The sequence below is a fragment of the Nyctibius grandis genome, chromosome 6, assembly GCF_013368605.1.
Source record: "Nyctibius grandis isolate bNycGra1 chromosome 6, bNycGra1.pri, whole genome shotgun sequence".
NCBI classification, from domain to species: Eukaryota; Metazoa; Chordata; class Aves; order Nyctibiiformes; family Nyctibiidae; genus Nyctibius; species Nyctibius grandis.
Window position 1 is genome coordinate 4,082,273 of NC_090663.1, and position 19,498 is coordinate 4,101,770.

Sequence of the window (19,498 nt, forward strand, 5' to 3'; positions counted from 1 at the left end):
ATTAGTTTAAACCTTTAGCAAGACAATATCAGAACATTTAGTTAAGGTGTCAGCTTCAAGGTATGAAAAATGCTAGAGAAGCTTTGGACAGGAAAATTCACCTTTTGGTACGCTTTAAATGGGTATCAAAAGCAAACTCTCTTCAGCACAAGTGCGCAGTTACTTGAGGACTATTGAGTTGATTGCCCATGGCTGATGTTGGGAGATGTGCACAGAAGAGAAAACAAGACAGCCAACCAAGGAGCAACCCACTATCTATCTAGGTATCCAGTGCAGCCAGATAAAAAATGGGTAGAATACATTTATTTATTTATTTATTTATTTATTTATTTAACATTTGGAAAAACAATCTTCCCATTGGGTCAAGATTTGCTCTCACAGGTCACATCTATCCAAAGCTATTCATGCTCTGCACCCACTCCTGGGCCGTATGAGGGAACAGGACACTGCAAAGTTGTTGTAGGCTTCTGGAATGGTTAGCTTCTTCATGCCATCACAGCCAAACTGACTATTTCAGAAGCAAAAGATAATGACACAACATTAGATTTGTCTCCTATGCTCCTCAGCTGAAGTGTACGATGTGTTCTGCAGACTCAGGACTTTCTAGCTCTATGGGAATGTGCCATTCAGTGCCAGAAATGCTGGTGGGGAGCAATGATCTCAAATTTCTGGCCTATTTTCATTTAGGATTTGCAGTGTCCTTTCCTGATACCACACAAAGGACACAGACATTCAGTATATCCTTAGGATATCATGTAAAATAACTGCACCAATTATTACTAGCTGAATTATAGAATGAAGTGATTCTGCTAATTTTTTTTTTCCCCCTCCCCCTCTGATCCTCCTCTGATCCTGCAGCACTTTGCAGGTTTGGGACTATAATCAGCAATTCTGTGTGAAAACTTATCATCTGATTAAGCACTGTTAGTTCAAGCTGATAGGAAGAATTGCCCAAAAATAAGGAATCAATTTTGAGCCAAGTGTTGTAATTTTAAAACCAGTACTTAAAAGGTATACGGTAATGTAGTCAGGGATGTGATTAGAAATATTTCGATGATGGCTTGAGTGAATGACATTTCTTGCTTAGCCATGCATTTTGGAAATGTTACAACCTGATTCAAGTTCCCTAACTTTTGTCTTGAACTTCGTACATTGCAGAAGAGGAAAAAATAATTGGCAGTTCCTTTGAGGTGATGCTCTTCTGATGTTCCCCTAAAATGCCTTTGCTACAACATTGCTCTCGTATCATAGCCTTTATTCAGATTAAAAAGCAATTTCAATCAACCCAGCTTCATGTCAGATTGAGCAAAGACTAATCAGACTTTCAATCTTGAAGATACTCTTTAGGGAAGCATGTTATACAGACACATTTAGTAGATGTTCTGCTGGTTAACTTTCAATTTCTTAGATATCTAGCAAAGCTTCATGGTGAAGTTACCAAGTTCGTAGCATGTAACCACGTATGACAGAATTGTGGTTTACTGTCCCTGTGTGTGCATCCATAACAAATGCACGTTAATTTGACATAAGCTGTCCTAGACTGAAAGAGAATCAAACTTATCTCTGTTGCCTCACTTCTTTCACAGAACAAGGGCACATACTTGAAGAAATATCATGCTGTAGTTGTAAGGCTCAGTACTTTCCTCTTGGATCAGAACACTACATTACAGCTTGGACCAAGGAAAAAAACGCTTGGGTTAGGACTAACTTTTGGCTAAGGTTCAAAGGTCTGCCTGTGGGATAACTTAAAATTCAAGATCATTGCTATTTTGTGAATGAGACTGAAAACTGACAAAATTAGGTGGTACTTTGTAGTTGCCTGTTCTAGTGAGGGTTCTGTTGCCAGATGTCATAATCTAAATGCTTTGGTGGAAAACTAGTAAAGAAAGATGATTTTGAAAAGGACTTACATAAAAAAGAGTTAATAAACATGAACAGAGAAATACGAAATGGACAAGGGTAGAAAAGACTTCACTGAGGGTCAGTGTTATGGATGGAAAAAGAGATAGTTTGAGATAGAAGTTTGGACTACAACTGTAAGAACAGGTTCAAGTTGTGGGGAGCACAAGTCTGATGAGGAGCGGCTGAGGGAACTGGGGGTGTTTAGTCTGGAGAAAAAGGAGGCTCAGGGGAGACCTTCTCGCTCTCTACAACTGCCTGAAAGGAGGGTGTAGTGAGGTGGGGGTCGGTCTCTTCTCCCAGGTAACAAATGATAGGACGAGAGGAAACGGACTCAAGTTGTGCCAGGATAGGTTTAGGTTGGAGATCAGGAACAATTTCTTCACTGAAAGGGTTGTCAAGCACTGGAACAGGCTGCCCAGGGCAGTGGTGGAGTCCCCATCCCTGGAGGGATTTAAAAGCCGTGTAGGTGTGGTGCTGAGGGACATGGGTTAGTGGTGGGTTTGGCAGTGCTGGGTTAACGGTTGGACTTGATGGTCTTAAAGGTCCTTTTCAACCAAAACGATTCTATGATTCTAAGTTTGGCAGCGTAGGTCTGAAGCCACTTGCACGTAGGGATCTGAATCTGCAGTTTTATCTTTAAATAGATACATTTTTAAATAAAACACATTTTCTTGGTATATTTGGAAACTGTTCATTCCAGGAGAAAACAACTGATATTTTTAATGACTAGCTGTTCAGAAACACCCTTGTATTCAAAAAAAGCCACACATCATTTTGCTTCTGTGTACACAAAAGAAAAATTGGAAATTTTCAAGGTTGTATAACCTGTTCTTTTTTTTTTCTCTGTAAAAGCTGGAGGGTTAGGCCTCTCTATAATTTGCCGAATCAAATGTTCTTTCACATAGTCAGTGATGGATGGAATGTACAGATATTTCATCATCATTTAATTCTGAGTAAACCTCTCTCCAGTTTCTCTGGATCTCCTTATCTGTTATGTACTACCCTGTTTAAGAGTATGACAGATTTTTGCTATACTAAATCCTTTCCACAGAGTGACTTTCTTTAACAGTATGTCATTGATTATTTTCCCTATGGCATTCTGTTTTCAATTTTTTATGTCTGGTCTTCTGTTTTGATTTTTTCATATTTGGAGAGGATGTTGAGTATGGCGAGTTATTTCAGGATGAACTTACCTTTCATTGGAAGGTACTATAAGCTAAAAAACCTTCTATCACCTAATCTACTCCAGATTTAGTACTTATCATGGCCCAGCTGAGCACAGGAAAGTGTTAAACAGCTGTATTATGGCAACTGTTTGGCACAATGCAGCAAGTCCACAACTCAGATGACACTGCAGTCATTGTGAGAGAGGGACAGGAACAGCAGGCTGATTTAACATCAGTGCCTTGGAGGAAAGCTTTGCCTTGCACCCTGTGACTTGTTTTTCTTGCTTGTGACATCTTGCAGATTTTTGTTTAAAATGTGCATAATAAGTCGATACGTTAGTTACAGACTTTAATCAGCAGTAAAGATAAAACAGTATCGCTTTTGTTCCCCTGCTAAAGCTCTTTTCATGTAGTGTCACTAGCTGCTCAACAGCCACGTTTATTCTGAATGTCTTGTACAGCCCATCCAGTCCACAGGAGCAAGAACGCTCCTCGCTCTTTTCCTACAAGCAACATTTTCAACACATTTTCTATCTCGGGTTTATGAACCACAATTAATCCTGCAGTAACATGTCTTTGCTCACCCTGCAGCTGCCTACGACCCCCCAAAATGTCAGAGCACAACTCCCCCACTATGCCATAATCCTCTCACTTTGCTGATAGCCCTAATTCGGCTAAAAACTCCAAAATGGGACTGGTGGAGGAGGAGGTCAAATTGATCCTTTGACTAAATCACATAGGAGGATTTCTTTCCTTTCAAACCTGGGGGCATATAAGCAGATCAGAACTAACAAGTGTCAGATATAAATCTGGTACAAATTGGTCTCTTTACAGCTTTCTCCCATCTGATGATCTGGCCCTTTGTTTTTCATTAGTAAGAAATCAATACATTTTTAAAGACAGAGGAAAAAAACCATTAGCTCTGAAGACTGTTCATCAGTTCTTGTGTAACATCACTTGGATTAAGTTGGGAAAACACAATTAAAACAAAAAACAAAAAATTTCTCACGAGAAATTAAGTGCAGTGTGCTTCCTTCTTTCTGTGTATGTTTCTGACCCTCTTATTGCTGATTACTTTCTGCAATATTGTAAACCATCTAACCAAAACCGAATCAGTGACTATAGTTATACTGTGCCATTTATAGAGAAATAGTTTTGTGCTGCCCTCATAGTAGAGGGACAGGCAAGAACTTGACATTTACCTCTGCTGTTTGCCAACAGCCAGCTGGTCTGACAGCATATGTGTCTTAGCAGGACAATTGGCATAGGCAAAGCTTTATGTAGCATGTGCCATTTCTTGTAATGAGGGAGTCAAAAACCTGGGCACAATAAAAGCTGAGGATACATTAAGATTTTGAGGAGCATGTATAGAAAATATAGCACAGAAATCCACAGAAAGATAAGTCTTTTAATACTATTCATGGAAGAGGTTATTGCACTTTATGCATAAACAACTGAATATTTTGATCCTTTTAACATGAGCTTTCCTAGAAAAGCTGCAATAATTTGCCTACCTTAGGGTCTTTCATAATTAAATAATTTTGAGTTGATTTTTACAAATACAGAAAAGTCTATGGCTCAAAACTTTTTCTTTCCTCTATTTAAATTTGCAGTGCAAAAAATGATGTCCCCCATTCACATTAGTACAGGTTTTTGTCTGGGAAAGGGTCTTTGCCCCTACAGAACCATGAAGAATTTGGCAAGGAAAGAGGTGATAAAGAATTTTGGTGCTTTAGGTGTTTGATTGTAAGACTCAGTTCCTAAAGAAGGATATTGCTATAGCCTTACTACTTTGGTTCCTAAGAGCTGTAAGTACATACATCCTCCCCCGAGAGAACTTACTAAACCACCTAAATTTCTCCCACACTGCACAAAACATGATCACCTTGATTGCATCAGTGGCTATTTGCAGCCCATGGCTACGTGCAAATGAGAAATGCACCTTCGGACCACCCGAGGAATCTGACCTGACGGGTGTGTCCCAGCACAGGATGGGTAGGACAAAAAGCAGCAGTCACAGCTCTTTTCCTTGGTAAGCCCAGGCAAGGGGCAGAGCCAAGCTAACCTGGTTTTTAAGAGCTTGGGAAGAAGATCTGGATTGGAGGCCAGTCTGTCTGAGGGATTTCAAACCCACAGTTCCCACTTCAAGGAGTGGGCACAAAGCTGGAAGTGCTGTTGGAACTGTTGGAACTGCCTGTCCTGCTGTAGCTGAACCTGTGCATATGCATACAGAAATGCATAATTTTGGGACTTATGCAGACCAAAATTAAAAAAAAAAAAAGCAGGAACCTAATTTTATAGCATTTGGTAGAGCCTCCTCGTTCACTGAGCTGACTGCAGGAGGTGAGGGGAAGGGGAGCAGTCCCCAGTCCTGCTGTTCGGCATGAGAAGTAAAGAACTTGGAATCCATTTATCGCCTGAAACTGTAGTCTACTGGTCTGCAGCCCACTTTTCCTTCAGCATTGGAAAGACGGTATTTCTAATTTCCATTTCACTGACACTAAAATGGTTCTGGGATGAAATGTAAAGACACAGGAGGCTCAGAAGGCACATACGAGCCAACACGCGGGAGGTCTGCATAACAGCCAGAAACAGCACCTCCTCTCCTGCGCTGCAGTCCCACGTCTGAGCACTCCATTACTATCGCACTGCTTCAGAATAAAGGCATCAGTTTTACTTCACCTTACACTTTGGTGCCAGATAGCTATCACCTTATTTTTAATTTCCTCTGTCCTATCGTGACATAATTTTCCAAGTGTACATCATTATGGTCATTTACTTCAGTAATTTGGATCGACTCATTAAATTGCTTCCTTTTCGTCTTTACAGATGAACCATATTTAATGGCTGTATTACACAACATACACCTACCAGGACTACTCTGAACCTTCTTGAAGGGCAGTTTAGTTCTGTTCCACCACATTTATCTAAGTCTCATTTTGAAGATGCCAAATGTTCTTTCAATTACTATTCTGGTCACTTTTTGAGTTTCATTATAATTTATAATGATACAGTTTTCAGGCAGAATCTGGAGATAAAACAGAGAGAGATCAGGCAATTTTTCCCGAGATACCCACTGCCACCTTATAAAGAAAAAGAAAGATTGTTATAAAATAAAAGTCCTCAGTGTATTAGAATGTATTGGAATACCTAAATGTTTGCTTACTAAGAAAACATTCTTCCTGAAACATACTGTTTGGAAATCACATTACAAAAAACTCTGGGAGGGAGAGGCGAGATGCATAATACGATAGTATTAAAGCTTATTTGCTCAATATCTTAATTTACAGTTTCAGCTTAAATCGGATGTCCACACAGCTATAACTCATCAAACTGTCTTGTAATTTACACCTTTATGATTCCCTGCATCTAACAAAAGGTACAACAATTAAGGTCTTAACTGAACGAATAGAAGATCTTGTGATAACAACCTTTGCTCACTCTTTCCCTTTTCACCACTGTTATTAGCATTAGGTCCTTCGTTATGTCAAATTCAAATCATGCTGCTCCTTCTCACACAATCTTGTGTTGTGGGCAGTAACCTGGCAGCCTCCCTCCTGTCACCAGAGGCTCCCTGTTGTTCTTGTCATGTGAAAGAGGGAATTTAATCTGGAGGCAGACCAAGGAGCCAGTATATGTCATCATGGTGCTTTTACAGCACTGAAGACAAAAAGAGCTCAGGATAATTTGTCATTAATATATACTAGACCACATCCTGTGGCTGTTGCTCCAGGTTTAGGCATATCAAGGTCAAAGGAGATACTTAAGACATACAGGATTTGGACCCTTTGTTGTCTTAGCTCCTTCTGTACGGTTAGGAATTTTTTTAAGAGGGACTTATGTTGTAAATGCAGGCTACATAAGCCTTGACTCACTTTTGGGAAAGAGGTGTTATTACACACTACCTAAAAGGCACTTAAGTTATCTTTGGCCACTCAGTAAATAATGAAAATATTTACTCAATACTTTAATGCAGTATGCTGCTTAATATTCTAAATGGGCCAAGGCACAACACCCGCATTTACTTTTAAATAATGCTCATCTTTTATGATTGTTTGCATATCTTTTTCTTAAATCATTAGTAAGATTTCAAAAACATTTCCAGAGTAAAAGAAATCACAGATTTGAGCTACTCTGACAGCTTTTTACTGTTAGGTAAGTTGAGAACGTATCGGTGATGTACAGCTTGAGCACCCTTCATGGGACGGCCTGGACTGGCCATTGACTTTCAGAAAATCAGATGCTGAACAGTAAGGTTGCTTTTTTTTCCCTTTCTGCATCGTCTTGAACATCTTTATTTTGTCGTTTGCTCTTATGATGAGTATATCTCTATGATTGCTCCCTCAAACACGTTCATAGCTAGTGTAGCAATTACAGATATTCTTAGTTCTCGTGTCCTTTTTACTGCTACGTAACTTTACACCTGTTGAGCCTTTAAACAAGTCGAGTTATACATGCTGGCTCCCAGTTTTACACGGTTTCTCTGTGCCTAGAACCTGCCTGAATGCATGACGGCTCTGAGTGACAGCAGAAGGCTTCTTTGGACATAAGCATTCACAGAATCAATTTGTCTGTATAATCCCAATACATGCTGACATGAATAGCAAAGACATAATAAAAGCATCTGATAGACACTGTTTTTTTGTGCACAGTACAAAGTAGTGTAATAACAGACACACCTAAATGTGTGTGCCAACAAGTATTCTGTCCTCGAGCAAAATGTCCTTTAACAGAGTCAGAGCCCTCACATAAAGCACTTGTTTTCTCATCAGCTTTATACAAATAACCAATTTCCCAGGAGCACTTTCCATTTTATTCCCTATTACTCCAAGCTCTCCCACATCATATGCATTTATAACCTGCTAACAGGACAAAAACATTGAAACATTAAAATAAGAGCATAAAATAAATGTGTCCTGCTCCTTGCAAGTCAACTGTAAAAGTCCTATTAATGTCAGCACTTGTGGAGGGGAGGAAAGAGTGAAGCTAGCTAGAGTTTGAATATTAAAAAAAAACAAATCAGGAGTTTCTCTAACATTTAATGATAAGAAACATTTTTCATAGGACTACATAACATGTCATATACAGTTACAGGGACCAACTTTCTCTTCCATCCCCAACTGCTTAACATCTCTGAGACTACTCTGCAGTTTGGGGGAGAAAAGAACAAGTGAAAAGTCTGTGTTCCACCCCTTCAAGCACAATACCTTTCAACATGCACTGAAAAATACAGGTGACACTGGCTCCTGCAGTTGCTCAGCTCATCATTCTTAAATCAACTCTTTTCTACCTGCTTTTTCAGAATATTATACCCTCTGCCTGTCTCCCCCTTCTTTTTCAATACACTTTCTGGTTATCTGGTTCCTTGCTTTGGGATATTCCCTTTTCCTTCTTTCTTAGCAACCTCAGAGTACAAGAAATAAGCTGCCATTAATCAAATTATTTCTAATTTCTTGACAGAACTCAAGCATATATTGCTGCCATGTTGTAGTTCTTGGATCACATTTTGAGAGACTGTGGCATAAACCAACATAGATGTCAGCCAGTCTTAGGAGATACAATCAATTGATAATACAAAAATATCCCATGGCATTAAAACCCATGATTAACCCACGTGTAGAGAACACATCTGGGTTAATTTTAGGGAGGCGTATCTATGAATTTTAATTAAACAAATATCTTTAACAGTAATTTATCAACTTTATTGCCCCACACAATTGAACTCTATCTTTGGCAACTCCTTCTCCAACCTACAGTTCTTATGTTCTGATGTCAAAAAGTCTAAAACCTGAAAATACTCAGTCCTTTCTATACATCTGAACATGAGGACTCAACTCCCAATGTGGTAAACACTATCGCTCATAAAAACTCAGACAACTTTATCCTGTTGTAAATGCACTGACACAGAAAGACACTTTTTTTTTTTTTTTTTTTTTTAATGTAACCTTACTTGCAATATCAGCTAACACTTACAGTGGTCCACCCGCACCAATATTAAAAGTGTTCCTCATGTTCCTTATTTACAAAGGACTAGATGCAATTCCCTGCATCCACTTAGATTTCACTCTGCATTGTACTACTGGAACAAAACCCAGAACTGTTAACCTTTTCTGGCAATGGGTTGTACCTATACCATTGACGTCCATTTCAGAAACCACTAGAAACTATTTAGCCAATGTTAAGTGTCATTTATTTTTCAGTCACTTGTTATACAGAGCAGTAAACAAAGTCAATTAAACTAACAACACTGTTAGTAATGACGTTACTCATTTATAAGACTAAAGCTATGTTCTCGTGGGTTTACGATTATGCAGATGTAAGTTGGAGCATTTGAAATTAGCCTTGATCTTGACTTTGACAAATACTGAAAATTAGGGCATTGAAAAAATGCCTGGAAAATTTTCCCAAGAGGAAAAACTTCTGTTTTGACAGAAATGGCTTCATCTTGACATATTTATAACACAAAACAAAGCTAAAATAGAAATATTTGTGGGAACTGTCATAGCAACCTGTTTTGATTTAATTTGCCAAAATTCTGTTATGGGAATTACTCAGTGTTTACAAAGTATTTTATGTAGTTCACATGAAGAAATCATGAAATGCAATGGATCTTAGTACCCTGTCAGAGAAATTTCCAAAATAGGATAGTGGTAGTATTTTCCCCCCACAACACATTATTGCAAGCCCTATGATCATTATAGGTTGCTAGATGTTTCTTCAATATTTCTGAGCAGCTTCATTAATTTAATGAAAAAGCATTCTCTGTTTTCTTTCTTTTTTTTTTTTTAAGGGATGGTTCATTCAACTGTCATTCAAATATGAAGAATGCTTTGAAAATATAAATCCTCTGGCAGAGTCATTCCCATTTGAGATGTGCTTTATGTAAGGCATGTAAGGCCTTACGTAACTCTTGACCTGATCGATCCAGAGGTGCAACCATTTCCAGAAGTAATAAGCTGCATAATTCAATTTGAATGTGCACAGAATTTTTCATAGTGAAATCAAGGTTTTTATCTAAATGTGGCATGCTCATTTTACATGGAGCCTTCTTCTCACATTTCTCATACCTCTCTCACAATTAACAGGTCCATGTGGATTTTTGGAATGTCATTTTCTTTCTGTTTGAAAATACATCCCTTTCCAAACTGGAAGTGGATGAGCCTGTGGCTAGATAACTGCCTGCCTTCATATTCACACTGGTCATGACAAACAGACAAACACAAAAAGGCATTCTTTATATCATCCTGTAACTATCAATGAAAACTGAGGACAGGGGTGTGAAATACTCCAGGCTTATTGTTCATGATTTATTAATTTGTTCATAATCAAAAAACCTTAATTTTATGTTGCTGTATTGCTACTCTAGATGATAAAAGATTTCGTAGTTGAAGTACGTGATTTTTAGAAGAAAAAAGGTTTGACCTTTCTAAAAAAGTTAATTAACAAGAAAGACTCCATAAATTAGGTCAAAAGGTCCATTACGACGCAAGAAAATTTCAGTTTGCAACAACTTGGTCACAACCAGTAGTAGCTCGTGTCATCGGCTTTCCTTTATTTTGTTTTTTTCATTATTTTTCTGCTCTGTTTTACTTACAGCTGCTGCTCCTTTAGAAAAACCAACTTTCTGTCATTTTCATGATTCATGAAGGCCTGAAGGAAAAGACCAGAATAATCCATACTCTTTTCATTTGTGACGCAGACTACTAACAACCTCATTAACTTTCCTCAGGCCGTGTTTTAGTTAAGTCTTTTGTGCATTTTTACAGATGTTAATGGAAAGATGCATCATCTTGGGCTTCTGTCAATAGAAAAGAAAGAGAAATTAGAAATTTTACATAGTTTATGATGTGGGAGGTAATTTCTGTAAACATTATTGTGTCTAAAACAAATCTTGATTCTATCTCACCGCTGCTTTGTGCCCATTGGATAGAAAATATATTTAAGTGATTGCATTTCTTCTGACAAAAAATGTTTAGCAAGTAAAATACATCACAAGTATCTGTTTTAAACCTTAACTAAGTACGGAGAATCTTTAATGTAGTGCAAACCAGAAATTATAAACAAAACCAAAGGTTAATAAAAACAGTTTTGTTTTTCTTGTAGACCAAACATTCTACAGCTAGTTACCTCTAGATTACCAAGATGCAATGTCAGATATGGATATTCCCGTCATGTTTTGTCTACTAAAAGTCTCATAAAGACAACAGGAGTTTGTATAATAAGGCCTGAGAAAAGATCAAAATTTAGCCTAATGCTCTTAAATGACATTGCAGAGAAGTACTATGATTCAGTGGAGGAATCCAGCAATTTTCACATGGATGATCAAGCACCAGACAGCTTTCCATCCCACCTCGTATGTATAGAAAGCACAACAGGGTGTAATAATCAAAAAAGCAGAAGGTTGAGGACAGTAATTTCCCTGAAGTGAAGCAAATCCATTGGCTGTTTTCTTCAGCAGAGGAACACTTAATGAACTGCATTTGGAGCCATGGCAGCACAGAAAACTCTTCTGTCCCTCAGACTGAAAAGTTTGAAGAGAGTCATTCTTACTCTGTGACAGTGTCCTGGTTTGGCCCAAACCAGGCCAATTAGTCTTAAAGAAACCAAAGTCACTGCTAAATTCCTCACTGCTTACGAGTGAAGAGCCGAAGGGGGGTCGCACCTGCAGGGAGAAGCAGGGAGAAGCAGACAGGGCAGGTGACACAAGATTAACCAATGAGGTATTCCATCCCATACACATCATTCTCACTTTCCTATTTATCACTAACCCACTGCCTCCTGGAGGTGGGACCCAGGAGGGAGGGGCCCTCCTGTCTTCCATTGATTGGTACCAGCTTTGCCAATTCTCCAGTTAAAAGCCTGCAGGTGTGATGGCAGGGGGAGCTACTGCATTTTCCCCTCTGCCTGAGGAGGATTTCCAAGCTCTCGATCTTGGTTTTGTATATATTTGATTATTTCTATTATTCTATTATTATTATTGTACTCTTTTTCATTATTATAGTTTATTAAAACTGTTTTAACTTTCTAACCCGTAAGTCTTTCTCCCTTTTCCCTTTCCCTTAGGGTGGGGGGGGAGAGGGTTAACAGAGAGCGTCTGCCACAGGTTTAATAGCTGGCCCAGCTTTAAACCGTGACAGACAGTTATTAGGATCTGGATATTAATCCTTCTCTGTAAGCCCTCCTTTGGTTAGGAAGAGAAAAGTATTCTAGGGACAGAGCAGTTCCAGAAGACAACTTCAACTAGTTTTGCAAAGGCATGAGCCAAAAATACACACTGCAGTTTGTAACCTGTGCACCTTCTGACTAGCTCCTCTACCCCCTCCTGTCCCCTCTCTCACACACTCAGCCCAGCTCCCTCCTTTGCTCTCTCTCTCATCTTCTTCTCCCCCATAGACAAGACTACCTGAACACACACTCTGTGTGCATATGAACTACACTGTCCTACACTTCGCAACATAATTGTTTACCGCTGATAAGTTTCACTAATTGAGATCTCTAGCAAGGAAAAACTATGTTCTGGCATTGCGTAGGATTCACAGTCATGGACAGATTTCCTGTTGTTTTGATGCAGTGTGCAAACATAAGAAAATAGAGCTTGTTTTCCAAGGAGCTAACAACAGCAGCAGCACAAGACATGAAGTGTTTACAAACACCAGATGGGAAACAGCTAGAAGGTGCGGTCAACATGAAAAGCAGCACTCTCTGCTTAAGAGCTGCTTGTCTGATCAAGGTTTCTGTAGGACAGAAGAGCTTTAAGGAAAGATAAAAGAAATAATTTTTCTGATATATGTATAATTAAGACAACTTAAGATGCAGAGAAACTGAGGTAGCTTTAATGAAGTCAACTCAATTATTCAAGGCTTGAGGAAGAGCTGAGAAGTTTCATTTTTCTGAGTCTCAATCTTTTCCCTAGCTGCTACCCCTGTCTAGATGGAACACAATTCATTTTATAAATGTGAGAGAGATTTTACGGCATTTGACTCAAATATTCCAAAGTTTATAGCGCATTCTCTGAATATATGCAAGATTTCTAAACCCTTCTTTGTCCACCCCCACTTCAAAATATGGATGTGCAATAAATCTTCTGCACATTGCCCTTCGTGCAACTAAAGGATGAAGGATGACCTCCACACACACCCCTGCCCTGCTAATAAGTGACATCAACTGAAGTTCAAAATAAAATTCTAACAAAATTTAAAATCTATTCCTGTGGTTTTGAGAAGTAGCCATTTAAGTAAAAGGCCTTATAACAGTCTGCTATGGTGGTTATTAATCTAGTCAACATTAGGTCCAACAGCAAAAAGCAGGTGTCTTTTCTGCCTTTCTTTTGAATTTTTGAAGTCAGCTTTCTGAAAGAAGTGAAGGTAGTTGCCCCATCTTCTCCAGCATAAAAAAGCAGATAGACATACCCCCTGTGTTTTTTCAAAACAAACTGCAGCTGCTACTTGCCTTCTAGTTACTTCAGAGGTACAAGTCAGGGTAAGTCCCTGGATGCTGTGACTGGCAGATTCTTTTGAGCCAGAGAAAACAGTCAAAAGGGGTGGCAGAGGGCATGGCAGGCAGGAGTCTCTTGGTGTCAGAACCCACCTTGCATATGACTCTTTATACAACATCCAATTTAAATGACCTGCAGGGTGTGAAGGCTTTACTGTTGCTTACTGCGCTGCTCAGGCTAATATCTAGCACAGAAGTGTCTCACTGCAGGGGAGAAGCAAGAAACATTTGCAACCCAGTGCTCAAGCAAACGTGCCAAAAATGACAGACTTAAACCAAAACACAGGTTTCCAAAATACCTACCAAAAATGTAGCCAAATGTCCTCAGGGACGGTGAATGATTTTAGTCAATCCCTGTATATTTATGTGCACTCAATCAAGTCCGAACGGTAATGTCTTATCAATACAAGGCACTGAAATACCTTTCAGAGCTGCTGACAACCTCCCTTCAGCATAGGCAGGCAACTATCTGCTTTAAAGAAACAACCTATTAGTTGGTTTGCTTTAAAGATAACTGAGCTTAAAAGAAGCTTAAAGCATTCTAAGTTCCACTTGCAGCTTTCAAAGTCTGCTCGAGTTGCCTGAGAGGTACAGATCCTCCTCACTTTCTCTCACTTAGATATTAGTTAACTGATTCTTTCCATTAAAACCCCCACTACTCTTAGCTTTCTCTTCTTAGAAATTCTCCTTTTCTATTGTCACAAAAGCACAAATGTTATCCATATAGGAACAGGGGTTCAGGATTAGGTGGTGGAAGAAACGAAATCCATCTAGACACAAAGAAGTATTGAGATAGTAACAGAGGAAATAAGAACTCCAAAAAGTTCATGTTCTTGAAGTAAACAATTGAGACTGTTTTTAGCAATAATCTCTCTTCGTGTAGAAGAAAGTTCTATAAGAGAAAAGATGAGCAAAAGGTGTGGAGGGTGGTTTTTTTCTGTATGCAGACACAACACTCAAGACTTTATACTGGGATAATTCCCACTGTGGTATTTTAACGAGAGCTAGATGTAAAGATAGATAAAAACATACTTTGTAACACTTCAAGAAGGGGATTAACCTATTTTGAGACTGAAAACATGTCAAATATTAGGTCTTACTGAAGAAGTTGATATTGTACGGTATTTGGATGCTAGGAAAATAGAAGAGAGAAAAAGAGCTAAATGACATGACAGATATACTATAGCAAAAACTAAATGCCCAATAGTTAAGATAAATAGGGGGAAAAAATAAGATAAATTGATTGCTACATTAAAAAAAAGTAAAAAAAGAAAGAAGCTGGAATTAGCATTAAGATATAATATTGTGATTATATTTATAAATATGCTCAGATTAATTTTAGATCTACCCTCAGTGTAAATTCTTTTTGTATGCTGGAGAATATAAATATTCTAGATTATTAACCTCACTATCCAAAAATAACTTTGTCAGAGAACACATGTAACATGTAATTTTATGGAGAAAACCTGTATTTGCTGGATATCATGTCACAGCTATCATCATAATAGGTAACAGACTATGGCTTGATTGCTACAGATTTAAATGGTATGCAGAAGAAAATTATTTCCAGTACATTACATCATGTCAAGGTACCTGCTATTTAAAGTTGTCATTAAAAAAAAAAAAAAAAAAAGATAGAAAAATAGTCCATAGGTGATTTAGAAAGTCAAGTTCAGATCTGTCTGGGCATCAGTAAACTATAGGTCAGTATTTGAACACCAGGACTGCTATGTGCTGAAATTTGCCATGTGATACGCTTGGAACCAACAGTCTCCCTATATAACCACAAATACTAACATAGATTTCCTTAAGCAGAGAAACTTAAAACCCCCTTGATTTCCTTCACTTTTTATCCCAGGGATTATGCAGCTTTGAGTGCTTCAAAAGCACCAAAGAGCACCGCGCTTACAGAACCTAAATGCTCTTTCTGCCACAATCTCCTCAACGTAAATACTGCAAATTGTCTACCGAGCTCGTAAGGCACCACAGTTTCTGCTGTACATGTGCCTTGTGGTTGATCCCACCACCGCTACACATCTGGGTCCTGCATCAATGTCTTTCCACAATGATCTCACTCATTTCCTGATGGCCTTTTATACAGATAAGGACTCCTACATCTATGTGAGGTAAGTGACCGGGCACAATCAGAGGGTCCATCTAGCAGATGGTGGGCTGAGGCCGAGTGATGCTGCTTCAAGAACCCCAACGCTCCCAGGAACTTTTGCCCATGTGGATCTATGTGTCTCCGAGTGCGTGTTCTCCCCTGAATTCTGTGCATCTCCTTTCTATTTCAACCAGCTGCTCCCAGCAAAACCTACCCTGAATGCAACTTGTATCTGACTACTTACTCCTTTGAGTAACCATGTATTGCAGAACTCAACATGAAAATCCCAAGTAAAGGAAAGGTAAAGAGTAAATGGCCAACAGGGACCAGGCTCACTGACAAATGTGAAGTGTACCCTGTTTGTATTTTTCTGTAGTTCTTATTCTCATCATTCTTATTTTCCATGTACATGCTTAATATTTTGGTTCTGTGTTGTGACAGACAGTTCCACAGTTGGCACAGAACTAAAAAAAACCAACAACACGTATTTACAAAAAGCATCCATGCGTGTTTCACTTAAGCCGCATAGTCTTTTTGTCTGTCTTGCTAATCAAAGCGCCCAATATTTCTGATGCTGTGGTGAGGTCTCTTTTCTATACGTACCTGAATGTTGGCAGTGGGAGATCCCATGGCAGTTGCAAGCATTTGTTAGGTGCTGTCAGTTGGCCTCCCTTGGCTGGTGAGAGCTACGTTCATTTACAGAGCAGCTTATCTCAGTTTCTAGTAAGCAGCGGTAACAAATTCCGTTTTCTTCCTTTGAGACAGTTAAGAGTGATTAAAAATAACGGTAGTTTCAAAAATCGGTTAATAACCTAAAGGAAAGAAAGAAATGACTAAACAGTGGACAGAGCCCTCTTTCAGGACCATGAAAAGAATAAGTTCATAGAGCTCTTCCAGATTTTCATATTTCTTTACCGCATTCTGGCAGACCTCTTAGCAACAGTCCAGCAATCCGTGTCTTCTGTCTTAGATAAAAGTAATCTGGACCAGGTAAGTAATCTGATTTGTTTCTTAAATTGACACACTTTAAACAGAAACATGCATGGATAGTTGAATGAGTCCTTTGGCTTGAATTTACAAGACATGTATTTGCAGCTTAATGGTGAAGGGAAGAAATTATATCATTTTTCATAATCATGCTTATTTACTATTTGTGGTTCTTATATGTATGCTATAGCTCATGCTTATTTTAGTCAAATGCCTGGAGAAACATTTAGCTGACATTCAATTAGTGATGTAATGCACTGTGATAATGGACTAGGTAATTTACTATGTTCTGTTTGGGAACCTTGCTTGTTTCTGTTAATATTCACAATAGACTAGTCAGTAAGGCTCTGCCCCTACCCAGAAGAATTAGCAATCCAAAAGATATGGAGTACAGAAATGAAAGCAAGAAACAGAAGGTCTGTAAGTAAAGGTTTCCTAACATCGCATGGCTCCATTCAGTAGGATGAGAAAGAGAATACCAGTACCTAGAAAAGTAATTTGATGCAACCTGAAAGCCTATTAAAGACACAAACTAAATGCCTACTTTGTCTTACAGCAATAATTTACACATCATCATAATGGGAAGAGCAGCCTGGCATGATCTCTGTTTACACATGCAGAACAGGTTATGTTTCAGTCCTAAATGATACTGTGAGGGTAAAATGATTCAAAGTATTTCTGTATACTACTGACTGTGACTACTTACATCAGTTACACGGCTGTACCAAGTATGTGCCGTGATGAATCTGATCACATTTAAATTCATATTTAAATGAATTCTTGCCTAAGAAATTGTTTTCCCTGCTTCAAACTCTGTTGTTGTGCCTTGATAAAGGGAATTGAGGTTCCAATTCAGCTCCCTTCCTTATTTATTCATTGTAGATCCTGACAATATTTATTCATTGTAGATCTTGATAATATTTTTCTCAGGCTGAGGAAGAGAGAAGACTGGCAATTACTGTCTCTACGTGGGGCCTGGTAGATACCTGTACTACTAACATCATTCCCTGACAGTCTGAGGCAAGGAAAGTGTTTCGGCAAGTCCCCTCCAAGCCTAAAACAGGCAAGAAAAGGTAAAAGCGTGGTAGGACTCATCCCCCTCCCCTCCTTGTTGCCTGTGAGTTTACATAGAAGCTGGGTAAGCAGATGGATGCCACAAGAAGCGCAAAGGATGTGTGGAACAGCAGCAGGTCAGTGGGATTCACACTGCCTCAAAACGGCAAAGTCCCTTCAACGACACCCACTCCACAGGGATCCTCCGCCACTGGGGCTTACGGGGCTTTTGGAGCAGGATGGTGGCAGCGTGCTCCATCCGAAAGAAACAGCAGAAGAAGGTGCTGCAGCGTAGCAAAATAAACTTAAGCTTGGTAACATGAGCAAGTGAAGTAACAGAAAAAAGAAAAGTGCAAGGCTTGGCAGAGAGGGACAAAACCTGACATTTGGTGCAGAGAACGTAGGGCTGTACAACCCCCAAGTAACAAGAAAGCCGTAAGCAAAGTTTTTGCAGCTTAAGAGAACAGGAGAACCGAAGTTCTTGCAATCGCTGCTGATGGTACAGTCATAACGCAATTATCTTCGCCCTGCGCAGTATCTGAAGCAGCTCAAGAGATCATTATGCGAATAAACCCCCAGAAACTCCCCGCCAGCTCTTTGTTCGCCGCCTCCCCCTGTCACAGCTTCCAGCGCTGTCCCTCGGCGACCGGGCTGCGCTTGCGAAGCCCCCATTGCCAGGGTCAGCCCTTCGCAGCTGCCCCCGGCCCGCTCCGCGTTACCCCCCGCACAAGATGGACACGCCACGGCCACTGAACCGCACCTCGCCCCGCCATCCCCTCCCGGCGCCGCTTTCCAGCCCGCCGGACCGCGGCCAGCGCAGCCCCGTTCCCCCCGCGCCGCCGCCGGGCCCTCAGCGCCCGGCCAGCCGGGGAGCCCCCACCTCAGCTGCCCACCGGCCGCGTCTGCCCCCCGCCACCCCGGGCCTCCCTCCGAGCCCTCTCCCGGCTCACGCAGCGGCCACCGCCCTCTCCCTCCCGGCCCCTCCCCTCACGCCCCCAGCCCCAAGCCTCCTCCGCCGCACCGCCCCCTCCCTCCTTCCCCCGCCCGGCCGCTCGGTAACGCCGTTTCCATACTCACAGCAACTGCGCACCGAGGCGGCCCATCGCCGGCCTGGGGACTCGCTTAGCCGGGCCCGGCAGCAGCGGCGAGGCCTCCCCCTTGCCCCGTCACCCCCTCGGCGGGCAGCTCCCCGCGCCCGGCGGCGGCGGCGGCGCAGGCGCGCTGCCTCCTCCCCTAGTGGCTGCCGCGGGGAGGCTGGCGGCCGCGGCGGCAGCTCGCGGGTCCCCTCAGAGCCGAGCGAGCGCTGCTCGGGCCGGCAGCGGGAGGCGGACGGCGAGGGCGGGAGGCGGGGGCCGGGGCCGGGCGCTGGGCGAGGAGCCGCGCCGCACACCCAGCCCGTCAGTTACCGTCGCTGCTGGGGAGGAGGAGGCGGAGGAGGCGGCGGCAGCGACGAGAGATTCTCCCACCCCCACCCACCGAGCTGAGGTGAGGCCAGGGCAAAGCATCCTCCTTTCTTCCCCTCATCCCTTCCTCCCTTTCATCCTCCCCTCCCTTCCCGACCTCCTTCCTTTCATCCTTCTTTCCTTATCCTCCTTCCCCCTTATCTCGCCTTCCCCTCATCCTTCCTGCGCTTCCTGGTCCTCCTTTCCTTTCTTCTCTCCTTAGCCACCTTTCTCCACTCCTCCCCATCCCCCAGACTCCTTCTCCCTGTACCCACATTTCGCACCCACCAGAAATAATAATCATGCCTTCTTATTTTTTTTTCCTTTTCCTTTTTAAAATGCAATTTTAA

The 19,498-nt window shown here is 41.0% G+C and overlaps 1 long non-coding RNA gene across 3 annotated transcripts; it reads right to left on the bottom strand.

Annotated features, from left to right (window-relative positions):
- Positions 1 to 378: 378 nt before the first annotated feature.
- LOC137665058 (uncharacterized) lies at positions 379 to 18,899 on the bottom strand. 3 transcript variants are annotated; one of them, XR_011048436.1, is made up of 5 exons: positions 18,784 to 18,899; positions 16,270 to 16,478; positions 10,663 to 10,866; positions 5,940 to 6,096; positions 379 to 508 (listed from the first exon to the last, which is right to left on the bottom strand). It is a non-coding gene; the product is annotated as an uncharacterized lncRNA (long non-coding RNA). The 3 variants fall into 3 exon arrangements; XR_011048437.1 differs by lacking the exon at positions 5,940 to 6,096; XR_011048435.1 differs by lacking the exons at positions 379 to 508; positions 5,940 to 6,096 and having other exon boundaries at positions 9,242 to 10,866.
- Positions 18,900 to 19,498: the final 599 nt, after the last annotated feature.